Source organism: Chinchilla lanigera, unplaced genomic scaffold, assembly GCF_000276665.1.
Source record: "Chinchilla lanigera isolate Chin_1 unplaced genomic scaffold, ChiLan1.0 scaffold00054, whole genome shotgun sequence".
Classification (NCBI taxonomy): Eukaryota; Metazoa; Chordata; class Mammalia; order Rodentia; family Chinchillidae; genus Chinchilla; species Chinchilla lanigera.
In genome coordinates, this window is record NW_004955455.1 from 3,425,145 (window position 1) to 3,437,072 (window position 11,928).

Consider the following 11,928-nt stretch of genomic DNA (forward strand, 5'->3'; position numbering starts at 1 on the left):
TGGTTTGGGATTCTAGATGCCTGGATTACCTGTGTGTTGAATTATTTTCCTACACTTGGAATGTTTTCTGCTAGGATTTCTATAAACAGATTTTTTTATTCCATGGGTGCTGCTTTCTGACTTTTTTATAACCCCAATTAGTCTTAAGCTAGTCTTCTTTGCATCACCTAGTAGACACTGAATCAACTTTCCTTGCTCTCTTGCTGTTGTTAATGTATCTCTGCACGTATGGTCCCGTGCACCAGACCTGTCTTCTAGAACTGACAGTCTTTCCTTACATTGGTCACTTCTGCTGCTCATGCTTTCAACAGAATTCTTTATTTCTGGGATTTCTATGTGGCACTTTTTCATGGACTCTAATTCTTTGGTAACTTTGTCATTCATGTTTTGAATTGTTTTGTTAGCTCTTTTAATTTTTTATTGAATCTTCTTTAAGCTCATTAATCAGTTTGTTTATTAAGTCTAGTATTTGTTTTATTATATCATTTTTGATTTCACCAAGTTTCTTTGTTTCTTCTTTGATCATTTCAAGAAATTTGGCCACCTGGCTCCTGCTTTTATCTCCGTCAGTGCTTCTTGGATCTGCTTGGGGAAAGTTGGGAGTCTGAGGAGACATTACACCACCTTCTTTTCTTACACTTCTATTTTTCGTATATGTGTGCTGTGGGTTGACTATCAACTACAATGGAAAGGCTATGTGACTAATATGGCGATATTCAGATTAATATGATTGGACCCTGGACACTGTGTTGGAAGGGAAGAATTCCTCCAGGTTATTACATCAACCACACATCAATAATGTACACGAAAACTTGTTTTAACAGTTTCACCCTTTTATCAGTGTCCTTTACAGACTGAACTATACTGCTATCAATAACTAGATTGGGATGTTGAGGAAGGGAGAGAAAAAAGAAAAGGGTGAGCATGTCAGTCAGAAGAGAGGTAGAGAAGAGAAATATCAACAGATGGAAAAGAAATAGAAGGTCAGACTTTATTGGGATTATTTTTACAGCTACAGAAAAGGGTTAGTGTTGAGGAGTTTTGAAGGGGCACTTGTGGGATTGAGATGGGGATGCAGAGGGAGGGAGATGTAGTTAGAGACTGAAAAAATCTGTGAGACTGGGGGGCTGGCTCCCTCCCACAGGTATCCTGATTCTCTCCTGAGATGGCATGTACACCAGACCTGGGTACAGGAAGTTCCATGATCCCACCCCTCAACACTGGATTTTGATCCAGTGAATTTCTCTTTTCATTTACTCCCCTTTGTCAGGCTTTTTTCTTCAGCCCCTGACACAGGGTGCCTACTTTTCTCTCATGCATAGTTCAGAGACTCCCTCACTTGCTGTCACCCCTAGCAGGCCATGACAATCTCCTTCTTAGTGGAATATGTAAGAATACAACATAGAACGTTATAGAACAGTGACCTGCATTCATAGCTATCCACACATGTACCTATATAGAGAGGACTCATCCTAATAAAATGAATCAAGATAATGACAGACAAGCAACAAAAAGAGGGAAAAAGGAAGGGAGAGAAGGAGGGAAGAAGGAAGGAAAGAAGGGAGGAAAGAAAGAAGGAGAAAGACAAGAAAGAAAGAAAAAGAAAGAAGAAAGAATCCTGTTATGTTGTTAGGATAACTAAGAATGTTAGTCAGTGTTGGCGATGTTGCTGTCTTTAGACGGCCATGTTCAGGAGAGTCTGGTTTTCTCAGGCCTGTGGCTGCGGGATGCTAGCATGGCCTCATCCCGCAGGTCTCAGTGGAAGGCTCCCCAGCTCTGCTCTCATTGCATCTCTGGAGCTATCTCACCTGTCCTCTCTTCAGCTCCCACCTGCTGCTATCCCAGGTTCTCTCAGTCCTGTGATTCAGGTAGTGCCCAGGATGAGAAAGGAGAGAGTCCCAGTGCCCATGGACCAGGCACCTTCTCTCTGGCCTTAGGGCTTGGGGGTTCCAGATGCCACAGCCTTCTAATTTTTTTTCTCAGAGTTGTGGTTCCCCCCATGCCCAATGCTAGGGAGATGTTAGCTGGAGACAGGATCATTTGTTCTGTTCCAGTCTACCCCAGTGCCTGGCATCTCCAGCTCTCCCAGAGCTTCACTGAATCTGTCTCCCTCTCTGGTTCCTCGGCTGCCCCTCTGTCTCTCTCTTCCCCGAGTGCTGGGCTTTTCTAGTCCCTCTGCCTCCACCCTCTGGGTTTCTATCTGTATCACTGTGCTCACGGTACCCAGGACCTGGGACTCTTTGCCAGGCAGCTATTTCAGGCTCTGGTCTCCTCATGCCGGTGGAAGATTTGCTCAGTCTGCCTGGTACAAAGGCCAGTGGTGCTATGCCGAGCACTGAGCAACAGCAGTCCCATCAGCTTCATGCTCTGGAGATCTTTGCTCATCTCACACAACCATGTGCTCTCCGACCCGGTGCTGCAAGCACAGCCAGGCCAAGTGGAAATTCACTTCTTATTCCTATACCTCATCAAACCAATTTAAAATAAAGTGTGCAAGATGACATCTAATAGTGATGGCGAACCTTTTAGAGATGTGTGCCCAAACTGCAACTCAAAACCCACTTGTTTATCACAAAGTGCCAACACTGCAATTAAACCTCAGTACCAAGATTTTTAGTTTAGAAGAAGAAGAAAAAAAAAAACTCACACATTAACATCTTCTGTCTTAAAAGAAGAAAACAAATAACATGCACGCCATAGGTTCACTGCCACTGATATCAATTTCAAAATAATGAAGTGCCTGTGTTGAGGAGATGGGGGCCTTTTCCTTCTTAAAAGGGCGATTGGGATGAAAAGCCAGGTTGTGTGAGCCAGGGTATCTGCCCTCACCTGTCTATTTTCTGCCTCTCAAGCTGCACCAAGGATAAATCCTTTGGGAACTAAATGGGGCCAGTAATCCCCTGGATATAGCACACTGCACGGTGCATACGAGCGCATGTGAAGTATTTATGAGGCTCCAGCTTCATCTGACAATGATGGTGATGGTAATTTTTCTTCTTTTGTTCCACTCTGCCTCAGTCATTACCAGCTGTCTAGAAACAGCTCCTCTCTCCTCTAATGACACATTCCTACTGGGGGAATTTTGCTCAGATGTTGACACCCAGGAACTTGTTTTTCTCTGGTTGATCCCCATCGTCTGTCAGTTTTCAGCCTACAAAGATTTTCCTTGCCTAACACCGTCCACAAGCCCTGCCATGTACCTCAGCTATTCCCTGTTATTCTCTTTCACACCCCTTGCCCCGTTCCTTTGCATCATTTACTGGTCAGGTTGCTCAAAACCGCACAGTTACTTGACCGTGGCTTTATCTAACACCTGTGTATACAGCTGGCTGTGCCCACTTCCTGCTTCACAACGCGGAGCCTGAGCTTGGACAAGGAGTGGGCACAAAATGAACGTGTGTGTGGGATAAGTGAAAACTTGCCCTGTATTGCCCTATACAATGCCGGGAAGCTCAGGCTACAGAGCAGTCACTGAATCTCCTGGGGATTAGAGTATACCACGTTCCGCTCAGCAAGAGAAATTCAGAGCTGCCATTAATTCAAACCCCACATACATGATTCTTACTGAGTAAGACATTAAGACAATCTTGCCCTTTGTCAGGGCTTTGGGAGGCTTACTGACATGTAGAAAGGAGTCTAAAATCAACCGCCTTTGGAAAACTGTCAGCTCAAGAAAAGAATTCTGTTGGCGTGCCCCAAATTTCTGGGCCCAGCAGTTAATTCTTCTAGATTAAAGGACTGTAGTGTTTCTGACACGTTATTATGCAGAGTGGGCTTGCTGTGAATTTTAAAAGTTTAACCAGAATCCTCATTAACAGAGAGCTTTTCTCTGTGTGCAATTTCTAGAAGAGAGCTGTGGGTAGAGTGAGCGGCTATATCCAGGGCCACGGTGCAGATGTTTGATGCACATTTGGCCAACTAGTCTCACTCCTAAAGGCTGCAGGCCATTTAGCCACAACACCCAGGCACAGGCTAGATGTGGTTCATTGCCTCACTGGGTCTCACATGCTCTATCAGGTGGTTAGAGTTCTTGTTCTCTGTACTTTTCAGGTGAGGAGACGGGGCTGAGGGAAGTGAATCCCTTCCCCAGGTCAGCAAGCAACTTAAATCTATCTGATCTCCAGGCTGTATATATGGCCCTGCCCCTTTCCACGGTGGCCCTGTCTCCTAAGCTGGCCAGGCAGACAATTGACCCCAAGGCCCTCTGAGTCACCAGTCATCCAAGAGCTAGTCCATCCCATGACAGTGTCTCCAGAGCAGCTTCAGTGCTGGGCGTGAGGAAGGCCAGAGAGAGCAACCTAGGTATGTGTGAGGCTGACCCAAGAGCTACACTTTGGGAGCACCCCTGGTTCCAGGCCCAGGGAGGCTACCTGCTGCCATCCATCATGAGCAGGGTCTGTCCCCTCTCCAGTATTAGGCCCTTCCCATGCTATATTTCTGGGAAATTTGGAGCTCTCTCAGGCAGAGTCTAGCTTGGCTACATTGACAGCAGAACCACTGAGGGGGAGATTTCTAAAACCCCTGTCAGAAGCTGGCTGAACAACCCCCAAATTAGCCTGGATCTTCCCAGCATTTCAGCAATTCTCTCATTTTGGTTCACATAGGTTTTATATATAGCAATTATGAATAAAGCTTTTCCTACCCCAAACATGCCCCAAACCAGCCTGGTTCCCCAGCACTGGGTAAGTCCCAGGTCATGATCCAGGCCACTGTTCTCCACTTCCCTTCCATGCAGTGGGCTGCCCATGCAATCCTGGGGTCTCCTAGAAACTGTGCAAACAAAAGATTCCATGAGGATTCCATCAGGGTCCCCTAAGTCAAGTATCCCTAGGAAAAAATGCCTCCTTCAGACACCCAGAGGTTTGTTAAGGAGCCAGGTGGGCCCCAAGAGTGGACAGTGATCATGGGCCTCCTTCCTGGCACCCCATTGTCCCTCAGCCACATAAGCAGAGGGACAGCTCTGTGCTTATGCTGAGGCCACTGAGGGCTCTCCACAGCACACACCAGCATATATTATTTGTCTCAGAAAAAGAAGGCACACCATCTCACTCACTTCTGTTTTCAAACAAAACAAAGCAGGGAATAGCTGGCTGTGATGGCACACATCTGCTTTTGGAAAACAGAGGCAAAAGGACAGCAAGTTTGAGGCCAGCTTGGACAACTTAGTGAGACTCTGCCTCAAAATTGAAAATAACAATTGGGACACGGCTCAGGGTACAGCACTTGCCTACCATGTGTGAAGTCCTGGGTTGCACCGCTAGCACTGCAAAACAAACAGACAAATCAATCCAGAAAATAATGTGCTGGTGAGCATGTGGAGAAATTGGAAGCCTTTTGCTGATGGGAATGTCATATTAGTCAGCTTTACAGTTGCTCGGACACAATACCCAACACCCACAGCTTAGAGGAGAGGTTTTTGGCTAATGGTTCAGGGTTCTTTGGGCGGCTCCAAGGAAAAATATCATCGTGGAGGAAAGCTGCTCCCCTCATGGCAGCCTGCAAGCACAGAGAAGTGAGAGTTGCAGAAAACAATAATCTCTGTCTTTTCTGTCAAACGACGTTGTCTCTATCTCCGGCCCCAGCTCACCCTGAACTGCCTTTTCTAGACACACCAGTCAAAAAGTTGCCTGCTCAGTTCAAACCCTGAGAACACAGCTATAAACCCAGGACAGCATATCAGGAACCAGAGACTTTCTATTCTCTGCTTTCCTCCTTCATTCTGCACTTTCCTCCTTCATTCTGCACCCCTTCCTCCTCCTCTCCACATCCCTTCTTCCTCCTCCATAACTTTGCTGAGTTAGCCAATCAGGACAGACTGTGAACGTTCCACCCAGCCAATGGGAAGGAGGTTAGCTACCCATTGGGGAAAAAAGAGCTGACCCACTTTTGTTCGACGTGGACTCGCTACCTCATACTTGTTTTCTTCTGAAGAAGAAAAACTAACACTGTCTTGTCAAGATTTCTTGTTCTGGGTCTGAGTAGATTCTTTTTGAGACCAACAAATTGAGTCTTGGGTCTTATTTCCAACAGAGCCAGAAAAGGAGATAAACCATCCCGGTGACACATCACTTCCAGACAGTCCCCACCTCCAGCAACACATTTAGATTAATCCATGGTGAGAATATCGCCCCATGATCAATCATCTTCTAAAAACCCTACCTCTGCACACACGAGACTTCTGGAGGACATTTCAGGCTTAAATCATAACAGATGTAAAATAGTGCTGCCATTATGGAAAACCGAAGGGCAGTTCTTCTAAAAATTAAACACAGAATTTCCACATGATCTAGAAATTTTGCTTCTGGGTACACACACCTACCCACCCCCAAATTGAAAACAGGTCTCAAAAAGACATTTGTACATGCAAGTTTATAGCAACACTCTCCAAAATAGCTAAAATGAGGAAGGGGCCCAAGGGTCCATCAACAGATAAAATTTGATCTGTCTATCCACTGGAATATTACTCACCTGTAAAAAGCAAGGAAATTCTGACACATGCTTCAGCATAGAGGAGCCTTGAGGACATTATGCTAAGTGAAACAAGCCAGTTGAAAAATGGCAGTGTATAGTTCTACTTATATGAAGTAGTTCAAGTAGACAAAATCGTGGAGACAGAAAGTGGAATGGTAATGGGTCCAGACCTTCAAGATGAAAAGAGTTCTGGACATGGGTGACAGTCATGATAGGACAATATTTTGGATACATTTAGTACCACAGAACTCTATATTTATAATGGTTAAAGTGATAACTTTTATGACATATTTATTTATTTTTTAACCACAGTAAAAAACATACTGCAGTGCTGGGGATAGAACCCAGGGCCTTCACGCTGAGCTACATTCTCAGCCCTTTTTTATATCTAATTTTGCAACAAGGTCTTGCTAAGTCACTAAATTGCCCAGTCTGGGCTTGAATGTGCAATTTTCCTGCCTCAGTTTCCCAGAGTGCTGGGATTATAAATGCACCATTGTGTCCTGCTATCTAATGCTTTAAAAAAAAATTACAGGTAATCTGACATATGCTGCAACAGGGGAAAACCTTGTTTGTTAAGTGAAATGAGACAGCCACAAAAAGACAGCAGTGTATGTTTCCACTTACATGAGCACATTCGTCATGTCTCTCTCCCTTGATCCTCCCTTTTCTGCTGTACTTCCTAGCTGCCATGATGTGAGTATCTTTTCCTCCTCTGTGCCCCTTGACTATCTTGTTTCTGCCTTGGAGCCCATTGACAATGAGCTGAATCCATGATCTAAAATGAACGTCTCCTCCTTGAAGTTGTGAGTGTTGGTATGGTTTCTCAGTGAGGGGGAAACGACTAAGTTAGTTATCATACAGTGATGCTGCTTTTCATGCTTCCTTCCTTGCTCACATACCTGCTTGCCTTCTGCTTTCTGCAATGGATCGATGCAGCACAAAGCCCTAGCTGATATCCTGCTCTTAGAATTACCACTCTCCAGAACTGTGAGCCAAATAAACTTCTTTCCTGTGTAAATTAGCCAGGTGCAGGTATTCTGTTATAGTAACAGAAAACAGACAAAGACAGCATATTTTACTACAATTTATACAAAAGAATCTAAGATTCTCTTTCATTAAACATCCTGGTATTTGCATTATCCAGTTGAATCCGGGCAGCAACATGTTGAGGTAAATTCCACTATTGTACTCATTTTACAGATGAGAAAAACTACAACAAAGAGGTGACATGATTGGCCTGTGTGTACCCAGCAAATAGCAAGAGTAGAATTCAACACCAGACCACCGACTCCAGGTCCTGCTGTCTCCCCACTGCCACCCTGGGGCCCTGGCCACAGAGGGAGTCGCCCTTCCTCTTATACTTTCCACAGTTCTGCTCAAATTCCCTGCCAGGGGACAGCAAACAGAATCCAGATGCTGGTTTCCCCGCTGAGCAGGTCAGGCTCTAACTTGAAACTCCTCTGCCAGGGTTTCCAAATGCATCCCAGACATCTGCTCTGGAAGTGTCTGGTGCCCTGCTGCTGGGGCAATGGGGGACAAAGGGGCCACCAAGCCTGGCCTTAGGCCTGGATGATGACTGTGGGCTGGAGGGTTTGGCATCAGCTTTTGATTCTTCTCTGAGGCCCCAGGTGGGTTCCTGCAGGCCCTAGAAGGTGGTATTTACTATATTCCTACCTGGATTCCTTTCCTGGAGCTGTCATAACCACAGACTGGGTGGTATGAACAACAGAAATTTGTGGTCTCACAATCTGGGTGCCTAGAAGTCTGAAAATCAAGTCCTGGGCAGGCTTGGTGCCTTCTGAGGGCCGGGAGGGAGAATCTGTTCTGTGACTCTTTGGGCTTCTGGTGGGTGTTCCTTGGCTTGTGCATGACCATCTTCTCCCAGTGTCTTCACACCCTCTCCCTCTGTGCACGTCTGTCCGTGTGTCCAAATACCCTGGGATTAACATACACAGTGAATGCTTAAAAAACTCATGGCCATGCATCCTCCTCAAAACTCTCCGTATTTTCAAACACACATATCCTTGCCACTCTCTGAAGCAGTTCTGGAAATTCTCTTTTGTGTCCTTACAAATTGTGATAAAAAATGTGAACGCTGCTGCTGAGAGCCACCCAAAGGAAAGGCAGCCTCATAAAAATACGACGCTGCATCCTCATCAACCCTATTCTCCCTCCCCGGCTCCTCCCTTCACTCTCTGCTTCCTGGACATGAGCAACTTTCCTCTATCCAGGTCCTTCCACCATGGCTTCCTCCCTTGGAGCTGGCTAACTATGAACTAAAAACATGATCCTCCCCTAGAAACCCTCTCCTGTAAGTTGTGGGTGGTGGGTGTTTTGTCCAGGGACAAGAAAAGTGACTAAGACACAGATTTTCTTGGGTCCAAGCTTTCTCTTGCCCTGGCCTCCCCACCGCCACAACCCGGGCTGTTCTCACTGGTCCCTCTACCTAGCCCTCAGGCTTTACCTGGAAGCTTTATACTCCTCCACAAAGTCTCTATTTCCATCCTCCTCCACTGTCTCACGGCAACCTGGGCTGTTAGGGTCCCCCAGGGCTGTCGCTATCACAGGTTATTGCACCAGATTATCATGGTGGATGCGTTCACTTGCTCCCTGGACTAGCAGCAGCTCAGCCATATTACCCACATCCCTGTCCCGGTACCATGGCCACTTCACGGTTGGGATCCTGTGGCATTTTAAGGGAGTATGAGGGTCAGACGGGGTTAGACCCTTCCTTCCCCTCCTACTCCTGAAAATCTGCCTTCCTCAGATTCTTGGGCATACTTTTTTCTCACCTTTAAAATCTTAAGTAATGGAGCCAAACACACAGGACAACATAGCAAGACCCTTTCTTAGAGAAAAAAACATAACACTTAAATTCTGGGTTTTTTTTAAAGAGAAAAAAAGAACAAAATAATAATAAAGACAAAAACAAAACAACATAAAAACAATACAGAATTTCAAAACAAGATGATAGGAAACTAACAATGGTTGTTATATTACATATTGTTGTCTTCAGTGAAGTTGCTCAGATTACCAGATGTAAGAACGCAAGATTGATCAAACAATTAAGGAGAATAAAAAAAAAAATTAGAAACAATACAGAGCTTCACTAAACAAGACAGCAGGAATTCAACAATGGTTATTATATTGCATATTGTTGTCTTTGTATTAGTTGTTCAGATTACCAGATATAAACATGCAAAATTGGTCAAAAAAATTAAGTATTAACTGTTCCTTTCAATAAACCAGTGAGCAGCAGTACAATTATCCCAGCTACACTTGTATGTACATATATATTTTTCCCTTCTTTCTTTCTTTTCTCCTTTCCCTCATCCCAGTTGTTCCTTCCCTGTAAGCAACTTCTTTCCCTTTCACAATATCTGTTGTACTTTTCGTGTTTTATTTACCCTTTCAGGTTCTTACACTAGGGAGACAATATGATGTTTACACATGCAGGTCTGGTTTATTTCACTTATGAGTATGGTCTCTAGTTGCATCCATTTACGTGTAAAAGCCTTGAGTTTATCTTGAGTTCTGTTTAAACTATATATATATGTGTGTGTGTATATATATAGATATATAAAACTTATACACTAGTGGTGGCGAACTTACAGCACGCATTGCTGCAGCAGACTGTTGGCATCACTGAAAGCTCTAAAAGTTTCACCATCACCATTATATACCATCCAATGACCCGTATAAAGTACACAATTCATGGTATTTAGAATAGTCATAGGATTGTGCAAACATTATCACAGTCACATTTAGAACATTTGTGTCACTCCAGAAACAAACTCTGTTCCCACGAGCAGTCACTGTCTGTCCTCCCAACCTCATATCATTTCCTGGCAACCACCAATCCGCTTCTTATCTTTGTAGATTTGCTCATTGTGGACATTTCATAAATGGACTCACACAATATGCAGCCTTTGTGTCTGACCTCTTTCACTTAGCACAATGTTTTCAAAGTACATCCATGTTGTAGCAGGTATGACTGTCCTTTCTTTGATAGTTCAATACTACTCCACTGTATGGACAGACCACATTTTGTCTCTCTTCGTCACTGGACATTTAGCTTTCTTTCACTTTTTGGCTATTATGAATTGCTTCTATGAAGATTTAGATACAAGTTTCTGTGTGAGCATGTTTTCATTTCTGTTGGATATACATCTAGGAGGTGGTGAACATATTTTTTAAATTAAAAATAACTTATGTAGGGGGCTAGGGATTTAGCTCAGCGGCAAAGCACTTGCCTGGCAAGCGCAAGGTCATGAGTTCGGTTCCCGGTACCGGAGAAAAACAAAAAAAAAAAAAAAAAAAAAAAAAACAAAAGCTTGAAAAAAAACCCCAGTTGGGCATGGTGGCCCGTGCCTGTAATTCCAGCATTTGGGAGGCTGAGGCAGGAGGATTGCTGTGAGTTTGAGGCCAGCCTGGGCTACAAAGTGAGTTCAAGACCAGCCTGAACTACATAGTGAAACCCTGTCTCAAAAAGACAAATAATAATCAAAACTTATGTATTTCTTTTCTATAGTGCTGGGGATTGAACTCAAGGCCTTGTGCAAGCTACGCAAGTGCTCTACCACTGCATTATACCCACTGGCCCCAAAATATATTTTTAGTTACAAAAATGATACATTAAAGATCACCAGAGTAACAAGTTGGAAACAAAAAAGTGTTGCTCATAATGTGCACACAGATATCTGTGCTCCAGCCCTGGGAGTGCTCCCTTGCCCATTTGAACATACACGGATGTGACAGGACAATGTTGTATGTGGAAACTATGACACCTCCCGGCCTGTGCAGAAGGCAGCCCTCTGATCCTGCCTGTGGCTGTCAAGGAAGAGCCATTCCAGGCAGACTTTAAATAAAAACAGCTTTGACTTCAAAGGACAAATAGCGAGGTATGGGAAAGAAGAACTTTCAGCTGGGTGGGGACAAGGAAGGACATTCAAAGGGCTGGGACCTCTGCTTGACAAAAAATGGAGCAGAGGGTTTTAAAGAGACCTGAAACAAAAACCAGAGGAATCTGTATATTAAAGGGATGGATTACAGGTGACTCATTTTCTTTTTAAAAACTGCTTTAGTAATATTATATTGTTACTATGTTTTACCACTAAAAAGAATGAGAAGGTACTGAAGGATTACTGATGACAAAGAGTGATTTTATGGAACTCAGCAAAAGAAGGCTTTCCTGTCCATTTATTGTTTCTTCCAAGAACTGGCTTGCTAAGTCAGAGGCTAAAAGAGTAGACAGCTGCGGGCCTGGGGGAAGCTACGACCACAACATCTTCAGCACTGGGATTTGCTTAAAAGCGCAAAAGGAAAGGAGGTAAGAAGAAGTGTAAGAGGTAAGCAAGTAAGAAGAGACATTCTAATTTTCACAATTAAAATCATGGTGACAGGGCTGGGGATTTAGCTCAGCGGCAAAAAGCGCCTGCCTGGCAAGCGCAAGGT

General features: G+C 44.3%; 1 long non-coding RNA gene across 1 annotated transcript in view; it reads right to left on the reverse strand.

Annotated features, from left to right (window-relative positions):
* Positions 1–7,571: 7,571 nt before the first annotated feature.
* LOC102026073 overlaps positions 7,572–11,928 on the reverse strand; it is a 23,988-nt gene continuing 19,631 nt past the window's right edge. The window contains exons 3-4 of the long non-coding RNA XR_262819.2: positions 8,149–8,410; positions 7,572–7,684 (exon numbers count right to left, since the gene is read on the reverse strand). This is a non-coding gene — a long non-coding RNA (uncharacterized LOC102026073). The remainder of the gene's footprint in view (positions 7,685–8,148; positions 8,411–11,928) is intronic.